Here is an 18082-nt window from a genome sequence, read left to right as displayed (position 1 = left end):
CGATTCGAGGGGGCTGCGAGACCAGTGTTACGAATAATTGAAGACTTCTGGGTCCGCGCACGCGGATATGTCGTGTTAAAAGCGGACGAAGGATTTCGCTCAATGGAAGAATATTAACATTAAAGCTATCAGACGGATCAAAATGACCCATTTCTGATCTCATCTTTTCGCAATTATTATAAAAAGATAACAGATGTTTTTCTGGGAAATCATTAAAGAAACTGATTTAGCAACACGCTAAACTAAACTAAGAAATTGATTTAACAATCGGTTTCAGTGTTAAGATGAGAATCGCGTTTGGTAGACATATTTTCTACAATGTTTTAGGGAACTTTGGATAAGTTCTAGTTTGTTCAATTGAGCATTGTTCTTTATGTATTTTGTTCTGTGCTGCGGTAGCTTTTGGATATCTCTATTGAAACATTCGTTTTTATGTAATTATAGAAATAACATAAATGAAGGAGTGCATTGAAGTACAGTACGAATTTGTCAAACAACTTGTCAAATTTTAATTGAACGAAGTGAAAGTCGTGTTTAAACTGGTTTGTTCTAACTTACTTAACACGTTTGCGGGCGTGAATGCTATAGCATTCATTTTCATTGTGATGCAAAATGACATGAATGTTATAACATTCAAATTTATAAGTCACATTATCGTTCATTTAATTCTATATAACCTTATTTTTTTTAATTATTATGAACTTTAACCCTCGGAGTATTCCGATATCTATTTTTGATTAATTACATAATACAATAATACAAATATGTCATTGTTGAAAAATTGTTAACGATAAAAAAGTTATCTTTACAATCGAGGAAGAAATATTTTCTAATGTCCAAAAGAAACGAAACACCCTGTATGAAATCTGTAAGATATTCCCTTCCTACCGTTGGGAATGGAAACACGACTACAGAGATTAGACACGATTCTACGACATTTTATTGGCTAACAGCTCGTTCGTGTCTTGTGTTCTTTCACACGGTTATCACTAATCCTCTCTTCTCTCTCTATTGCAGTCGGTAAGCCTGCCTAATGTCAGCTTGACCCATGATACGGTGCGCGATACAATTACATATATGTATGGTGGTCGAGAAAGCTTGATTATATGTGGAAGAAATACTGCGTAATCGTAACATACTTTGATTTTTCAACTGTTTCTGTGGACGACATAAATAATTAAGTAATAGCGATAGAAGGAAAATCGTATAATTTATAATAACAAAAATTCTAAATGATTATTTAAATAAATTATCCCGAGTATAAATAATTCTCCACGACGATCTCGAAGATCCTTTTTACATAAAATTAAATTTTCATTTTATTATTAGTAATTAAATTGTCATTTTATGTAAAAAATGCAAGATTTAGTTTGGAGGTTTGCTTTAAAACCAGATGTCTGTCATCAATATTTTTCGAAATTTCCGGTATTAACCCCTAAATGGATAAATTTTCTCGGTGTACAAAGTTACATATGAACTTCGAGTTAACTATTACTCTTGTTTCCATTTAATTATCAATATAAAATCGTTACTATTGAATGTTTCCTAATAAAAGCTTTTCGTTTATATAGAAGAAATAAATTATAATCTTGAATTTAAATGGCCAGTATACGTCACGGACATGGCCGTCAAATAGTTAATTAGAATTAGTAAACACAATCGGATCGTATGACGAGCTGTACTCGCATCAAGATTTTTACTATATAAATCACACATAATCATGTATAAATCATATCTCGAGAAACCGAAATAAATGTCTTCATTAACAGATCGATGTTATAAAGAGTCAGTCACAGAATCGCAGTTTAATTGGCGCACCTCTTTTACCATGGGCAAAAACCGGTCGGTTCATCGAAATTTGTCTCACACAGGCATTAATAGGTTTCCTTCGGTCGGTGCACGGTTAGCTTCGTAAAAAAGAGTGTCATGGCCGATCGGGTGCGCACATGTATACGAACTTTCGTGCACTTTCGTCGGTGAACCGCAAAAAACGTGAGATGAATCTCCGCGTGGCTCACGTGAGGTTCGATCGAGATCGATGGCTGCGTCCGATATTCCGATTGTGCCACGATAGAAAGTGTTGCAACATTGGCACATTTATCCTTGCGTACGCCTGCATACGTATAGGGTGCAAGTGTACGGCAGCGCCATAAGCAAACACACAATCGCCTATTGATGCAGTTGCATCCGCATCTCGCGCTGAAGAGCTTACTGGTAGCTTTAATTCTCTCTTCCGTAACTTCTGCGTTGCGCAATTCGGGGATCTGGTCTGCATTAGACTGGCGCCAAAATTATTGCGAGCTTAAGCTGGAATTAATTATCAAAGCAACTTTTCTTGCTTCATGACCCATTTTGAATGGAAAAATGTCTCGATTTTGCTACCTTTCAACTTTACTTCGATCAAACAAATATTGTGCTTTAAAATGGAATGTTACGCGAACATGGTTAAACAATTAACTCTAAAATTAATCGAAATCTCAACGTTTAAAGTACCAAACATTACAATGATCAACTTCAACAAATTTCTGGGGATAATCGTTCAGTGAACAATTTTTGAATTAACTTTCTTTATTCCAATAGCCTTAATCTTTTATTACGAATGAAATATTTACTCTGAGATATCGAATATCTATTTTTCAATGGGAAAATTCGCACGAGATGGAATTCCTTGGAAAATTCGTCTATAGAAACCGACCGCGTGTTTTCTTTTCTATGTCGCTTTCCGCTGGTACTCCGTGATTAACAGTAGATGGGAACAGAAACGTCCGTTTTGTTGTGCGAACGTGTTATAGGAAGCGAGAACGACGTATAAACTCGAAGAGCCGCACCGACGGGGTTATAAAACAGGCTCGACAAGCGGCTCGCATCGGCGCTCATAATATTGTCATAAGATCTACACCTGCATGGCTGCGAGCTGCAGGTAGCGAAGAGAACACGAACGAATCAAAGTGTACCAGTCGCGCGACGAACGATCGCAATCTACTTTGATCTTGATCCGGCTTTTCCGTGGCATCGAGACGCGACCTGAACACGGATCCTGACCTCCATTAACCTGGTATCTGCGACCTCAAGATCCAAACTTGTCCGGAAACTTCTAATCGATTGGATTATCGAAATATTCGAGTCCAAGCGTGTCTCGAGATAAGGGGACGAGGGATCAAGAAGTCGACGAAGAAAATTGAAACCAAAAATAATTTCGTCTGTGACCCGTTGGACCTCCGTTGCGGGTGGCTTCTAGAAGTGTTTTCATTTAGAACGACAACGATCGGTCACTGTCGCCCTCCATTTTGTTTAGTAATTCTATTCTCGCGGCATAACGTTGCTGCTTGTAATTTTGCAATGAAAAAACTTTCGATCATTCCGGAAATTGCAGTGAATTCATAATCATTAATCGAATTAAAAGCTTCGCGTTTTCAACTGAATCGAGGAATTACTTCAAACTGTTTTTACTGTGTTTTTCAAATGAAAAATCTCAACATTCGTATGAAAATCTTATAGGAACTGAGAAAATGAAAATTCCTTACAACTAAACTACAGAGATATTTAAACAAAATTGATTGATTAAAGACATATTTCTTTTCTCAAGAATATCAGCAAACGAGAACTAAAATAGTCTCATTCATAAATTCTTCCGAGATTTCTCCTGTTTCAAATTTCACGCGTACATCGAATTCCTTTCTCTCGCAGAATACAAATTACTCGAGCAATCGATTAAAAGAAAACACCAGGAAAATTGTCAAACGTAAGGAGGAAACTCGTTGTTGTTACAATTTCGCAGATAAACTCTGACCTTAATATCATCCCTGTGCACGGGACAATATTCCTTTTTTTCCTCGATGAACGACGGAATTGATAGTTTCCATCGGTGACTAAATGCGCGATCACGTTCCGCCGTGTCATTTCAATATCAATATCTCCCCGGGCCGGCGCGGCGTGGCGTGGCGCGCCTACAAAACCGATTAACAGACAGAAAATGTTGCGCTTTCATTTCTCGGTAAACCTGATCTCTGTGGATTCATCGGAGTCGCCCGTAAAACCCAATAATCTATTCTGGAAATACATTGGACCCCCTTTATTCGGAGTGGCCTAAAAGGGATGGTAGCCGTGATAGAAGCTGTACGATCGAACGAGAAAGGAAGCGGAAATATTTCCCCGTGCGCTGGACATTAATCCGACACCGAACGTATCTGGCTTCGACTCTCTCTTCATCGTCTCCCTCTTTTTTTCTCCTTTTCCCTGTCTCTCTTCTAATGGTCAAAGACATTAAGTTCCTAACTTTTTACAGTATTATCTGTCCCCTCCCTCGCCAGTTTATCGTCGTTCCTTGGTTCACTATCTTTCTCGACGAGGACTCATCCTCAAAGCATACAGTACCAACGAGTATATACACGTTCCCAGGGGTTCTCATGCTTCCTTCTCCTCCTTTTTCTCCTTTCTACCATGGCCAGGGCAACATCAGACTTCGAGAGCTCGACCAAGAAATTTCGCAGGTTCTCTGTCGTAGCGAAGGACCCACAGGCCCTTACCCCGTAACGGTATCCCATAGCCGTTAATAATGTTTGGAGAGTTTATGCGGGCCGAGAAACGAAAGGGCACTGATATACACACGCACGAAATTCCCTAATTAGTAACCGAGGCCCCCGGGGGACGAGTCAAGTTTATTGTCCAAGCGGTTCTCAAATCGTAAATAGATTATTCACGAGTACAAATGGGATAACGATAACGCGAACGATAAATAAATCCTACGTGATAGTCTGCGATCGAGGAAACGGTTCTAATTTCAGTTAGCGCGAGCTCTCGATAATTTGGAGATGTTACATTTGAATTTATGTGATCGCAAGGTAGATTGATATATGATTTTTTAATATGCCAATACTGCGAAGGAAATTTAAAATACCGTTTTTTATTAAGGAACTTCTGATTTTGTAAGTTTTTGAGCATTTAAGAATGTGAAATTAATATATAGATTGGCGAGGTTGCTTGAAATAGCAAGTTTTAAATATGAGAATATGAAAGGTCGGATTAATCTCAATTTGGAGCATATACAATACCAATATGTGACGTTTTTATAGTCAAATAACTTTTGACAAGTGTATCAGCATCCGTTACTCGAAATAACATTTTGGACATGATTTATGTACCTATACAAAAAGATCAAATAAATAGCATCCCATATTTCCATCAGGAACTGAAGTTATAACTTCCAATTACTTAATTATCGAAACTTTCTACGGAAACAGACCATAAAGAATAAGCAATTTATTGAAGTGTTAATCATTTTGCCTCAGTTGCCGCTTAAAATCGTGCATTACTATGAAAAGGTTTCGGAATTATTTAGAGGGCTTTAAGAGGGTATGACAGATCAGAAAATTGTCTATCCCGTAGTCCATTACGCGGTTTCGTAATAGTCATTGAAAGCAACCTGTCCAAGTATTTCACGTTACCCCGATACACCGACACCTCTTCGAGTATTCACCGTTTACGACTTTCTATCCCGTCCGGGTCCGGTCACTGTTGGTTGCGTGTTAAGCCCCCTACACACGTTGAAACATGTTTCGATGCATGCATCCACTCCCATTTCATGATAAATGTTGCAATGAATGTAGTTCAGCATCAAAAGCAACTTACATCGACACAGAAGTCAGAATTCCGCATTAGTTGGCAAAGAAAATCTCTTCAGGCCTTTTAATCCATCAGCGGGTGTTATTCAATAGATAATAAAGAGCTGAATCATCCATACGTAGATAACTTCTATAACCAATAGGTTCATTCGCCTTCAGCTTTTTCAATAACACGGAATAGGAAAATCTGTTCCTCTGGATTAACTTTTTGCTCGCTCCGTTGTAGCTTTTGATTCTTTGCTTCTTCTAATTAACATAGTTTACCATTATTGATAATAATACTGGAGTTAGTAAATAGTCCGATAGTTTCTAGCCTCAACGTTGGCATCGCATGTCAAACTAAGAATTGATACTGCATTGGTAAACTGACGCTAATGCAAGTTTTGTAAGAGCTACGAGTCGATGCATCGCAACATGTTTCAACGTGTGCAGGAGGCTTTAGACTCGGCGAGCAATCCGTGAAACGGCGCGCGCGTACAGAGAGTACAACGCGTTTCGTTATCTTCGGACCTGTGGCTACGAGCGCGTGATACATCTCTCGTGGTGAATGAGGCAGCGCGGCCGCGAGCAAACGCGAATAATTACGCAAAGAATCGCGATATCAACAGAGCCGCGGTCTCTGCGCGCTTCCACCGCACGCATCATTTGTTTACAAACAACCGCCACCGTCCCGTTCACGGGACAAGAGAATCGCCATTAATCAATCGAACGGTCACGTAACTGTCTCAATCGCCGTGGCCATCGATTTATCGCCCCGTAACAATAACCCCAATCCCGACGTTCGACGTTAGAGTCACGGAAGTGCTGCTGACAAAACAGATCAACCCTTTTCACTAATATTTCAAACGATGATAAATAGTAATTACATGTTTACATGTACATTTGTTTTTCATAGAACTGAACAGGAGAGATATTTTATTTAATACTGTTGTATTGATTGTTCTTAATTGTTTTCCAATATTAGAGGCAAGTTGCTAAAGTTATTTTTTGAAAGTGTTATTCATGGTAATTAATAGATTGTGTAATTGTATGTTTTTATAGAAAAAAGGTTTTATATAATGTTAAATTCTTTTTTAGTTGAACAAGGATACAGGTGTTTTACTTTTACTTATTTTTTACTTTCAGACGGGAGAATCCTCAGTTTTCAGGAAAAGCTGATCAAAATAAATAATATTCAAGTCGTAATTTTTGTATTATATTGTATTATTTTTTCAATATAGGCCAGTTTAATTAACATTCCACAGCAGTATTTAAATCGTGCTACTCATGAATAAATTAAAAAAAGTATAATTAAAAATTGGAGTGACTAGAAAGTAAACGATCAGTTCGAACGGAGTATGGAAAAATGTAATCTTGAAAGTTATTATTAATAGATTACAGAAATAATTTAAGAATCTTCTTCAGAACTAAATTATATATACTGGAATGAAGAGATCTCAGCTACCGGTACGTTGTCCTAAACGTTCCACTTCAAAACTTTCCGTTTACATTAAGGTTACAAGAGCATTCTGTTTTTACATTAGACATTCGCCTGGCGGAAGGCGAATCTTCGCTATACGATTTCCAACGACCGGATGGTTCTCACTGCACGACGTCAAACTTCGTTAATAAGTTAACTACGCAATAAGCACTCTACTGTATAATGAAATACACTAACGAATCGAACTGAACAACCAACTCGAATAAATCAAATTAGTTTCTTCATTATTCTCTCGGTCGTTTCACTTTCATCGCATGTATTTAACCAAACAAACAAATAGACGCTGCATCAACATGTATAATTGTAAAACTATCTTAGACCACGACCTCCTTGAATAATCAAAACACAAAATGAAATTCTAATTTCGATAATCAAAATATCATTTTAATCATAGTAAAAAGTAAAGTTTAAAAGTAAAGTTTGTTTCACATGCGCCTTTAAAGAGAACGGCCAGCAATAAATTCACAATCAGTGATGCACAAAATACGCAATGTTCGAAATGAATATAATTTTACGTAAACTACTTCTTTCATTGTTCTGCACTACTTAATATGTGAGAACGAGTTACTTCTAAGCATAATTTTGTATCAAGTGCGTTCATATCTAAAATTTCTGTACAGTTTTGGAGTATTAACGTCATTAAATCTTTGAAAAATAACGTTTTCCTTCTGAACAAAGTTTAGTACGTATAACCTCATTTTTAATTCAATTTCTAATGTGGAATACATTATCACGTAATGTAACTGATTATCAACGCTAATTTCTTTTCATACATGTACATTGATCCAAAACAATTACAAGATCTATTTACGTATCTTAAAATAGTATCTACCTGTTTAATGAATGTTTAATTAATTCAAGTATACGAGACATCGTAGTAAATAAGAATTCCCGGCAATGTTAGAAACGTCAATGCAAACAGGCCCATAATCTCAATAACATTTTACACAAAAACCCCCAACAAACTTCTCCTCGTCGCACAATAAACATTCCGATACCATTTGCTCCAAAGAGAATCGTTCACGCGATCGCACCTTCGACCGCATTTTTATCGTTGTATGAATTAACACGACGCGACGTGTGTGTACTTACCATTCGAGTAGTTCGTGTCGCAGACAGTGGTCCCGCGGCGTTATTTATTTAGCGCGACTATTCCGTTTCCGTGGCTCCTACGGCTAGTCCACGTTTCCCAGTGTTTCGCCTTCGGTCGTTGAATCGGTAACGACGATTGTTCGGTACGCAAGTCCCAAAGGGATTCTTGCGGCACTCGCGATCAGCTGTGCTCGTGTACACCAAGAGGGAAACAAGAAACCAACAACCACTCGGTCACGCAAAGAAGAGAAGGCGAACAAGAAAAGGCAGAAGCGGAAGAAGAAGACCACGACCACGACGACGACGACGACGAAGAAGAATAAAGAGGAAAAGATCACTCTCACAATAGCACAACGCGTTTTAAGGTTACAAAGGTACACGTCGTCGTTGTCCACTTGGAAAAACGTTTCGGCCAAGAGAGGACCACTGTTTCGTCCTGCCGGTAATCATGTGTCCGTGAAAGATTGCGCTAGCCAGTTTATTCGTTTGCAGTTTCCTCGGTCATTACGAACCGCGTCTGGTTCGCCGGTGCGTTATTTCATCCTGGCTGCTAACTCCTCGCCGTCTTAGCGAGCTGGTACTGTTGCTGTTCGGTTTCGCCTTCGGAAACGTGGCTCGCACCTGTTCCATCGATAGATCGTCGGTAGACGCCGGCAGACGTGTCTCCTTCACTGACAATTCAGTCGCGCGGACACTTTCACGAGCTCTTTTTTTCCTCCTCTCTCTCTTCCTCTCTCTCTCCCTCTCTCTCACTCTGTCGACATGCGTGCCACGTTCGAATATCCCTCTTTCGTTCCAGCCGGCTGCCCCGCGCGGTGCGTGCGCGTCTTCCAAGACACTCTTTTTTTCACCGTACCACTTCAATTTTCGATCGGATCTTACGGATCGATGAAATTCACTGTCATAAGTTTCAAGTACATGCCGTATTTTTCTTTTGGAGGAGGTTTTCTCCAGCTGTCCGCGCTGCTTCTTTTCTCTCGGACTTTCGGTGTCGCGGCTCCGTCCGGTTTCCAACCGCGCGAGCCTCGAACGGCGTTTCTGTTTCTTTTATTTCTCGACGTTTCTCCGTTTCCCCGTGCCGAACGATAGAGTGATTCGCGCGGAATTTGACGGATCCCTCGTTAATCCGACTTAACGCGACCCGGGATCATGATCCACGTTCGAAACCAGTTTTCGATCGCTTCGTTCGTCGGCCGAACGAATGCACTCTGTCCGAAAAATGCGGCTCGCGTCTGCGCAGAGCTTACCCTCCGTTCGCTGCAGGCGTCGAGTGGCGACTGTCGTTTCTTCCGAGAGTCGGCTGTACCCTGGCCTGTCCCTTCCACCTCTACCCGACGCGGCACGGTAGACCCGACTACAACCACGGATTTATGCTATTACCGCACCGTTTCCACCCCCTATGTTCCACTGCGCCTCCGCCTATGGCTACCGCTGCCGGCTGCTTCCCGGTGGCCTCTTCTCTTCAATCGCGGGCACCCGTCACACGTCGCGGCACCTTCCTTCGATCCTCCGGGGCCCACTGGCTTCCATTTCGCGGTTTCTTTCAGGAAACAGTGTTTCGGACGAGTGTCGCGTTTGCAGATCACACACCGAGGACACGGTTTCCTTGAAGGAAGTTTCTGAAAATTTTTGGTTTGGGAGACATATTTGAGCTGTAGCACTTGCTAACGTGTTTCGCTTTACAGACCGTAGAGTACAAAGATTTTATGCGATTATGCGCATAAAGAGCCGATCAGAACGTTTTAATATTGATATTTTGTTTTTCGGTTCAGATTGGAGAGAATGTATGGAAATTTTTGTTTTGGTAGATGCACATAAGCTGTGATAGTTGTAAGTAATTATCTTTATAAGCTGAAAAGTACGCTTTGATGAAATTATGATTGTTTTACTTGTAGCTGTTTGAGTTTCACTTCACTTGATAATGGAAAATTTGTTTTTGTGTTTTTAATACTTTCATGCTACATGTTTTTTGGTGAATTTTCTTCAATGTTTTCTTTTTCGTGTAATGTATTTGACACTGCTCTGTTATGTACATGGAATAGAAAAACGCTGTTGCAAAATTGGCAATCTCTTTAATACATGCTGATGTGCTGAAACCGGTTCAGGTGCGGTTTTAGGGACCGGGTCAGATAGACATATTGGTAAAAAATAGGTTAAAAGGCCAAACGCTTCATGCAGCGTGATTTCTCGAAGATAATATTAACCGGTGCATTTATGGCCGCGTGTGCTCTTAAATTAACGTTATTTTTACGGTTAAACCAATGATTTGCTTATTTGAAATACAATAATAGAACTTGAATGCCTAATATTCTTCGCTTCCTTAATTTATATAGTTCCAATCCATATTTCTTTATCAGCAAATAGGAAGATATTATTTATATTTACTTCTTAATTGTTTACCACTCTTTTACTTATTAAAAATCAAAAACATTAAAGGATAATGATAAGTATTCTTAGTGCGTTTTTGATCTTCTACGAAACAAATACTAAATTTATAATAGTCCAACACTTACAGTACGATAAATCTCTAACCTACTCAAAAATTTTTTTACCCCAGCACATTACATAATGAAACATTTACTGAACACATCAATAGATTACAAATTTTCATTGATTTAAAATCAAATGCGATAAAAAATTTAACAAAGATTTGAAAACCCCTTTCAATCTCGAAAGAAGAAAATAACACTAACAGACAGTGGACCGATTCCCAAAATCTCTTGCACTACCTAAAACACATCAATCCATACAGCAAACATTAAACTCAACCCTAGAATCACCAACTCATTCAGGCAACAAAAGAGATCTCACAATTCTCAATAAAAGCGGAAAACGTGTTCTCCAGAAAATTACCTTCTCCCGCAAAATCGGGTTTTGCCGCGCGGCGAACGGCGATAACATCCCCCGGCAGCCGAGCGCGGCCTGGAGGGCGCGATCTGGACATCCGCGGGCTCCGTTCAAGTGTCTTCTCGCTCGGCAGGCGTATCAGGTCCGCCCCCGTCGGATGGTACCTACACAGAGTCGCGTGCCCGTGCGAAAACCGGCACGGCCGTGCGTGTGCACGCACGTGCGTGCCGTGCCGCGCGATTTCATCCCCCTACGGAATAAATCAAGTGAAGAAAACCTGCCGGAAGGTATTAACGTTGGGGTCGGTCGGCTCACCCCGCTGTTGCGTCCCTTCGCTATTCCGGAGAGAGGGTTAAGCTGCACCCCCGCCGCCCTTGTCACGCCGTGTACTCCCAAAGGATCTCCTCGTCTGGATTTGCTCGGCTGACGAGCAGAGATCCTGGCTCGGTGCACGCCTGAAGTGGACAAAGAGGGACGAGGAAAGATCGCGGGCACAGAAGAGAGACGGGACGCGGGAAACGGAGCGAAAGCGAGCGGGCACAGAGAGGAACCGTTTGGTGGGGGATGTTAGACAGGACCAAGAGTGAGGGAATCCCTTATCAGAGGTCGCGCATGACGAGACAAGCTAATTGTGTTATCAGTGCGCAACGGACGCTGTCCCTAGCCCCATCGTCGCCTCCACCGACTCACTCTCTCCCTCTCTCTCTCTCTCTCTCTCTCTTCCTCCATCTCTCTCTGCCCTTTCCGATGCGCAAAGCGCGAGTGTTTATTTTGTAAACCGTGCCTGACATGTGCCCCGGATTGCTCGCAGTCTACGCGCCGAAATTCGCAGCCGACGAAATTGAACAACGCTTTGGAATATTTTGAAACGCAATCTCTTCCATTAGATAGTATGTTGAAGGTGGATCGTGTATCAATAATAAATGTTTTATCCCACGGAGGAATTTTATTCGTATTTTAGATAGAAAATACGAATGTTTCGTTAACTCAGTTAAGTATTTATAGTGTGGTTGTATGAGATACAGATTTGTTATAATTCATTTCGGTTTGTTTTCTATATGAATTGTTGTTTATCGAATCTTGTAATTAACTCTTTTATTAGTATTACATAATTATCGAGTATCTCTATCCATGCTACAAGCGAGACCTGCTGGTTCAGTTCATGATCATCCCCCACGCGATACACGTGCATACGAGGTCTGTTTATTTTGTAAACTTTGCCGCGGAAACCGGCAATATTCGTGCGCGGCTCGCGTGGAAAATTTCGTCCGGCTAAAGAACGACCGAACAATATTGCCCGAACCCGTCTGCCACGCCGCGATATTACAATCTATAATCCATGGGTTTAATATTTCCTAAAAAGAACTGTGCCGCTCAGTGCCGGCCATTATCATAATCACTGTTATAAAAGTTGCGGAGCAGACAACTTCCTTCCTACGTTTCTCGTGCATTATTACGAACATGGCGTCGATTTAAGCGCACGTCTGCGCTCACCTGCGCATCTCCCTGTACGTCCACTGCCGAAGGAACGCTGAAAGCATCGAGGAAATTAAGTTGCTCCAAGGGAAAAATCCAAATTATCACGTGGCGATCTTTCGCACACGCTATCATCCGGTGCTGCGGCACGGTTGCAACACAGACGGCCCATTTATTATTCTATTAAATTCGTAGTTTCCCATCGGGGGCCCCACCCCTGCCCGGAGCTATCTCTCACTCGTGGCTTAATGCGATATTCATACCGCGGAGGAAAGGGAACTAACTTGGGGTCCGGTCCATATGCTACATTGTAATTAAGTCGGGCACCGTTAGATCTTCCGATAGTTTTTATCCTTGCCCCTATGATAAAACTGTGTAACATCATCTCGTGAGCTTGTGCGAGCGCTGTTCGACATTTTATGGATATCGCGTGGTGGGGACAGGGACAGCTATGTGTACACAGTGTTGGTTAACGCTCATTGATGAGTTTACAAGTAGATTAAAGAAATATGAAATTAAATGAAACTTCGTCTTCTTCGTTAACGTTTTCGGCAAATTATAAATCAAATGTTTACGAAATATTTTGATATCTTCATTTTGGAATATATTTAATATTGTAGAGGATATTGTATCTACAACAGAACACCTGAGTATATATGTTTCATAGAATATTAGTTTCTGTTTTTAGATCATTTCTTTAGGGATCAGGTTCACGATTTTAATGGGACACTTTCTATCAGGGGTAGTTGACTTCACTCCAATGGAGATCACCCCATCAAGTAAACATCTCCCCCCGTATGATCCAGGCCTAAAAATGTTGTTGAGCTCGCTGCCCCGTCATTCTTGGATTACACTATTACTACTACCAAGATATACGTTTTGGGGTGATAATAATATTGGGATAGATAGTTTGTTTTTGAAAATAATTCGTATGATTATTGTCGAACGCATGATATTAATTTACATACTTTAAAAGTTGAGAATAATATATATCAAAGTATGGAATAAATAATGGTATAACATTATTGGAATTTTATAAAATGAGCATACATTCGATATTAATTATCGAAATGATATAAAGTGATTAAGTATCTCGTATACAAAGTCGGTATATAGGTCGATGGAATAATACCTAAATTAATAGTTACAAATTCGCCATGGTAATAAATTACGAAAATAAATTTCATTCTCCGACAAATTTACATATTTGCCATACAATCACACACAATTTTTATAGTGAAATCCAAAATCTTATCTAAACGAACATACGTATACAAATAATTAACAAATAACAAAAGGTACCCTCTCGCAAATAATATCTGTCATTTATCAATTGAGATTAACCTGTAGTCATCTGGATGGCCCAAAGGAGTCAGTCTCGGGCCCGCAAAAATCCAGCGTCCACGGCTGACACAGGATGTATTTCCCATAATGAATCCAGCTGGTAGGTCCACACACAGTGGCGCAGCGCGAGGGATAGGCGAAGAGCATGGGGGTTGGACAGTGCGAGCAGTAGCCTCTCTGATGTAACAGGTTCGGTGCATTAGTTTGCCTAAAAGGTTTGCGCCATCAGTCTCTAAATGTCCCTCTGTCGTTGCTCTAGCGTTCGTCTCCCTCGTCCTCCTGTCAACCTCTCTCTTTATCATTCTCTCTCGTCCTGTCACCCTCTCCCTCTATTTCTCGTGTGTCGTTTATGACCTCACTTAGCCCCCCCCCCTTTCCTACTATCCTCGTCCTCGTGTCCCTGTTTTGTCGACATGTCCTCCGGGGAGAAGGAGGGCAAATACACCCCTAGTGCTGCGCCGTGGTGTACGAGAGGACCCGATGCGCTGTAAATTAAGTGCGTTGCATTAGCGGAATCCAGATGAGTTAGCGCACCGCGTTAATTCGTGCTAATGAACAGGTTATGAAAGTTTAATTGTCGGTTAGCTACCCGGAAGATCGACACGACCGTAGGGTTGCGGCCGAGGGAACAGGGAGAGGGTGAAACTGCAGACGAGGATTTACGGAAGTTCAGAGAAATTGGAGGATCCCGTCTGGGCTGCTGGGGGGCGGGAAGGGTGGTTTGCTCGAGCGATATAGTCGGGCTAATCTACGAAGGTGAAGCTGAATTTTTAATTGCACGGGGGAGGGCCGCGTTTACCTTGCCACGATTACGCGTTGCTCGCTTTTAATCCCTCCCCGTACCTTCATGAATGTGCACAATTTTAATTTATCACGACATTAATTTGTTATGAGATCCGATGAAGAAACAACAAATCGGGAGGAAATGATGCTACGGCTTGCGTCTGCGATTCCCTTTAATATTAGATATTATTCGTTAATGATACTAATTGATTGAAGAATTATTTAGTCTTTCCATCCTGTTTTCTTTAGCTTTGCTTATTTCAGTGCTTCTTTAATTCATTGTATTATTGATATAATTTTCTTTTATCGATGTAGGTGCAATTTCAGTTTGCTTCGTGAGACATTAACGCATGAAATGTATAAAAAGTGTCAACATTTTCTAATTTCTTTGTTTAGCCAAGTTTTATATGGTTGAAAAGTATTAATATAATCTGTGTATTAATGTCTGAATATAGATGAAAAGTGCTCAACGCATTCTTGTTGAAACTAGAGCTTAAAAAATTGGTAAAATATTAACAGGAAGTATAGCAATGCTAGATATAGAGTATAATAACAATTTTACATGCCACACAAAGGTTTGAACGCAGAGCTTACTAGTAAGTTAAAAAACGATAACAAACATTTAATAATAAATGTGTATCTCTGATGAGATGCACGTGGCCGTGTCAATTTATTTTTAGATAGCTTCAATAACCATAAATCCGAATGATAAAGTGCTAATACATATAAAAGGCGCATAACTCGGTGCAAATATAAAATTACGTACAGCTACGTCAACCATAACTATCTGTGGATTGTACGGTGACGTAGAACTACGTCAACAATCACCAGTTATATATGTACTTCAAGATGATGTAGACATTAAGGGTCGCCATTACGTTAATTGCATTTTTTCTTCTTTTCAAACGAAACGTGCAACAATGTTTTCATATTCTATGTCATTTAATGATGCCCCCCCGCTTCGCAATTTACATTTCCCACTGGGAAAGCAAGCAACGACCAGACCTCCTCAATCGTGCCTTACCACTATGAATCCTAGACAGTGGAGGCTCTGTGTGTTCCTGACGTTTCTGGTTGGTTTCACTTCTCAGGATTTCCTGTTTCCTGCACCGTGGATGACCCTATCAACGAACTGCAGTTGCACGTCACTGTTGCAGCTGCAGCTCCTCCATGCTCGCGAAGCGGATCGCGAACCGTGGCTGCGTAATGCGAAGGGAACGAAAGAAAATGAGCGAACAACGCGAAACCGCTAGGAGGAAATGGTGAATTTAGAAAAATTGTTGAGACCGTGATTCTTTCATACATCCATTGCTTTTTCATGAGCTTACAATTGCAGCAGCTTGTATCATTTCACTTGTTAATTGGTACACCGGTTACCAGTCATTATTCTGTTTGATAATTGCAGTCTAGACGATTAATGAATACGCACAAAAATTTCAAAGAAAGTTACATTCAATGTACATACACGTGTATTTGTTAGAAGCTTTTATAGATTCTTAATTCAAGATTTTAGATAGAAAATTAGATAGAAACTTTCGATTTCTTTCATGAGTGATCGTGATGTTTGAGATAATTATTTTATATTGTATTTCATTGAAATTTAGAAACTAATTCGAGTTTTGAAGTAATTACATACCAATCATTCTGTTAATGTTTTGTGAATATAAATATTATTTATTATTGATTTTATTATGTAATTATTGTTTAATTTCCATTTAGGTTTCAGTTCAACGATCTTTGAAGAAAGGATGCCCATACTTGTAAGTTCAGTGTAATGAAAACATCATCTACAACTAAGGAATAACGATTCCTTGAAAGTAAACTCCGTCATGGTAAATTCAATTATAAACACATAATATACGTTCAGTTAGCTTGCTTTATAACTCACTGCAGCTGTCTATTTTAATAGTGTGAGTGATTTACACATTCGCGTTCATTGCATGTTATGCGAATATGTACATCGTAAGAAAGAAACTGTGAGATAGGAATGCCTGAAAGACTATAAAATTAATTTACACAAAGCTATTTAAACCGACGTAACAACAAGCAGATAATTGGATAATCCCGACGTAATCTTGACGCAATTTTTTAAACGAAGTAACACATTCTTTGGTCTAATAGATTGAAAAATCTTTGCGGATTGACATACATGTCTACCAATGAATAATATACTGCTTCCTTAATACTATGATTTATTTTAATGAAAAATTAAATCAAAACGAAGAATAATCACATATTTGTCTGAAAAAATAAATAATTTATCGTTAAGAGAATTAGTATCATTTGCGTTTTAAGGTGACATGTATATAACATAGTTCACCGGTTAACTGAATATGTATGACCAGTATCCAAATCAGATAAAAATGTGAAATAAACTTGGAATAGTACGTATATGGAACAGAGTTATATTGGAAAATGATTTTGAATCGAGCATACATTTATTTCCAAAATTGTTGTCTACGATATAAATGTACCCTCCATAGTTTCGTCGTTCAAAGAAGCAGGAAGCAAAAATATTAATTAAATCAGAGTTATAGTTGGAAATGATTTTAACTCGTTCACATATTTATTCCCAGAATTTTTGTCTATGATATAAATTTAGCCCCGGTAGTTCCGTTGAGCGAAGAACCAGACAAAGCACGAAGAAACGCAAGCGTGTTCTCCAGAAACAGCGCCAGGAAAATTAAGTTTAACGAGCTGTTCGTTTCAAGAGGGCGTATAAAAGACCGATAAAAGGAAGCTGTAGAATGCGTAAGTAAAAACTACAAGATGGCACTTTTCTGTAATCATAAAGGTCTCTTTCAACGGCGACCTTCTTTGAACCGCGCGCACAGCTGGCGACTGACACTGGTAATTAGGAGATTAATTAATTAATTGCTCGGCTTTCCGATGCCGCGCGAACAGCATTCACATTCGAGATTACTAAGGATATCGTACAACCTCGCGATGACACCAGTTCCAAGAATCTCGTATACCTCCCAATTGTAGTAATCGTTGGCACATGTACGAGTACTGGGTGTTTCAAAATTTCTAGTGTGTAATGTATGACTGTTTCATCAAACTTTTGAAAGGACTAATGGACAAAATTCTATACAAATAACTATAAATATTAACTACTAGTTAATATATTATATTAGTTATACTATTATAACTGATTAACATACTAATTAATTATAAATATTATTTGGACACTATTAATCTTTAATTTTTGAAAGTATAAAATTTAATATTTTACTCGACTTTAATTAATTACATTTGTTTCGATTCACTTATTTTATTGTAAATAAAAATTATTATTGTAATTGTAGATATCTGTCATAAGTCCTTTATCACAGAATCTTATGTTCCTAGTTTAATTGGGAATTCTGTATTTCGTATAAGAATGAGAACGATAAAAATAGTGTGAATATTAGTCGCATTTGAAAAAAGGACTGGAAAG

At 39.5% G+C, this 18082-nt stretch overlaps 1 protein-coding gene and 1 long non-coding RNA gene across 3 annotated transcripts in view; one reads left to right on the top strand and one right to left on the bottom strand.

The window, feature by feature from the left end:
• LOC116425405 (uncharacterized) overlaps window positions 1–8337 on the bottom strand; it is a 70065-nt gene extending 61728 nt beyond the window's left edge. Inside the window, exon 1 of one of the 2 annotated variants that reach the window (XM_031973048.2) lies at window positions 8194–8337. The gene's annotated coding sequence lies outside the window, so the exon portion shown is untranslated. The remainder of the gene's footprint in view (window positions 1–8193) is intronic. The other variant, XM_076367500.1, reaches the window with a different exon arrangement.
• Window positions 8338–8426: 89 nt separating this feature from the next.
• LOC116425406 (uncharacterized) lies at window positions 8427–17518 on the top strand. The gene is made up of 3 exons (XR_004234679.2): window positions 8427–8567; window positions 15735–15905; window positions 16363–17518. It is a non-coding gene; the product is annotated as an uncharacterized LOC116425406 (long non-coding RNA).
• The last annotated feature ends 564 nt before the right edge of the window (window positions 17519–18082 follow it).

The sequence above is a fragment of the Nomia melanderi genome, chromosome 4 (genome assembly GCF_051020985.1).
Source record: "Nomia melanderi isolate GNS246 chromosome 4, iyNomMela1, whole genome shotgun sequence".
Taxonomy (NCBI): Eukaryota; Metazoa; Arthropoda; class Insecta; order Hymenoptera; family Halictidae; genus Nomia; species Nomia melanderi.
The sequence above is the reverse complement of the archived record's forward strand: the minus strand, read 5'-3'. Positions and strand labels throughout refer to the sequence as shown.